The sequence below is a fragment of the Charadrius vociferus genome, unplaced genomic scaffold, assembly GCF_000708025.1.
Source record: "Charadrius vociferus isolate BGI_N301 unplaced genomic scaffold, ASM70802v2 scaffold532, whole genome shotgun sequence".
Lineage (NCBI taxonomy): Eukaryota > Metazoa > Chordata > Aves > Charadriiformes > Charadriidae > Charadrius > Charadrius vociferus.
In genome coordinates, this window is record NW_009647271.1 from 755088 (window position 1) to 757382 (window position 2295).

Genomic DNA, 2295 nt, shown 5'->3' on the forward strand with positions numbered 1-2295 from the left:
CCCAGCATCTCTTGGCATCCCCCTGACATCCCCTCAGCATCCCTTGGCATGGCTCCAGCATCCCCCCAGCATCATCCTAACATCCCCCTCAGCATCCCTCTGGCACCCCCTGGCATTCCCTGGCATCCCCCAGCATCCCCCTGCCATTCCCTCAGGATCCCCCCGCTGCCCTCACTCCGCCTGGCATCCACCATCTCTGCTCTCCAGAGCCCCGGGGATTTGGGGTGCTCGGGGCTGCAGCAGGTTTAAACAGCATCTCGCTGCTGCGCACCCGCATGAGCCGGAGCAGGAGCCTGCTGGTGATGCAGCCTCCGCGCAGGGCAGCAGGAGCTGGTCCCAGCCGGGGGACCTCACTGCCTGGCTGCTCCGCGCCGTCCCAGCTCTGCAGACCCTGGGGGAGAAGGTGGGGTGATGTTCCCCCCCGTACCATCACCCCAGCTGCCCACCCAGGGCCTGCAGGGTGCTGAGCCCCAAAAGGGCTGCTCTGCCCGTGCTGGCATCGATCCCGGTTTGAAGAACACTTGATTGATTTAACTGCTCTGTAGCTTCTTCATGTGGAATTAAAAAAATCCTGTGATGATGTGAAACCTGCTGAGGAAAAGCCCCGGTGATGCTCTGAAGGCACCCGCATCCTTCCCATCTCGGTTTCCCCATCCCACATCTGGATCTGACTCCTGGATACATGCTTGGAGGGTAGAGCTGCCCTCAGATGCGGCGCCGCGCCGGCAGGGGGGGGCGAGCAGCCGCTCTTTCCCACGGTGGCAGCCGGGCTCGGGCAGCACAGCACTCCGGCAGCCCTCGCACCGGGCTGCGAGCTCCGCTTTGAAACCCTGTTATCCCCAAACCTTTCCCATATGTCCGTGTCTCACTCTGCTAAAAGGGGGTCAGGAAACCCTCCCTCGCTGTCGCACCCTGCCTGCGCCGTCGCAGCCCCACAGCCCTCGGCCTCAGTCTTCATCTGCAAAATGGGGCTAGAAAGGCGCTCCCAGGATTTTTACAGCCTCTTTTAGGACCGACGGGATTTTCCAGCAGTCAGCAGTTCCCATGAGCTTCTGGGCGTACTGTCCAGCATCCCCCAAAATAAGACGATGGGATGTTGCAGCGGCTATTTCGGTCAGTCCAAACAAACCCCCCCGAAATAGCATTTTCGCTGCCGGCTCCAGGGTGATATTCAGTGCTGCCCACCGGGCGCACGGAGGGATGTCGATGGACGTGGGGCACGGGGGCATTTGTGGAGCACAATTCCTTACCGAAAAAAAAAAAATGACCAAGCCTCAGCCGTGCTCCTTCCCGCTCTCTGAAAACCCAGGGGAAAAAAAAAAATAAAAACGAATCAATGCTCGCCTAATGGAAAAAGCCAAAAAAATTTGCATTAACGGAGAGGACAACCGGACAACCTGCCCTGGGTGGACCGTGCTGGGGGCAGCGCTCGTTTGCTCCCCCAGTTGTGCTGTGCCGGTGGCCGCGCAGCAGCTCCTCTCCTCCCGCTCCACCCGGGGCCATCCGAGGACATTCCCAAGCCTTTGGGGGTTGTAAAATACTGCTTCTTCCTCCCCGTTCCCACTTTTCTTGCAAAACCCGTGCCCGTTCCCCGCACCGGCGGGCAGCACCACACCGCGCCTCCCCGGTCCCGGCGGTTTGGGCAGCTGCCTGCGCTCGAAGCAGGCAGCTCCCAGGGCTGCTGCACTGGGGGGGATCTGACGCCCCAAGGCTTACAAAATCAAACACATACATTACAAACCCCATAACAACCCCCCTGGAGCTCTTTGGGGAAGAGCGAGGATGCTCTCAGTCAATATTAAGCACCGAGGAGCATCGATGGGCACCTTAAGTGACTCAACGCCCCCCCGAGACTGCCGGGAGGTGACAATGTGGGGGTACCGTCGGTGGGACCAGCGTTGCTCACAGCAGCCCCGGGCTTGAGCTCAAATCCAGAGGGATATTGTGCCGCCGCTTTCCCTGATCCTACAACTCAGCTCCGTCCCCCTGCGCTGCATCCGCCGGGGGGATGCACTGGTTGCCCCAAGAGGTGAAGCCCCAGCCCAGTGTCTCCCAGTCCGGGGAGGGGGCGGGGGGTGTTTACAGCCCCCCAGAGATGAGATTTGGGTCTGTCAACCCCTGTGCCTGGGCAGGTCACGCAAGGACACCCCCCACTAGTGCAAGAGGGCAAGGACTGAGGGGGGAACATCCCCATTTCGGGGCTCGTGAGCTGCTGGTGAGGGATCTGCCATTAAATTTAGCTGTTGTCACATGAGGGCTGAGATGGGGCACCGTGGGCTCGCTGTGATGGGGGGG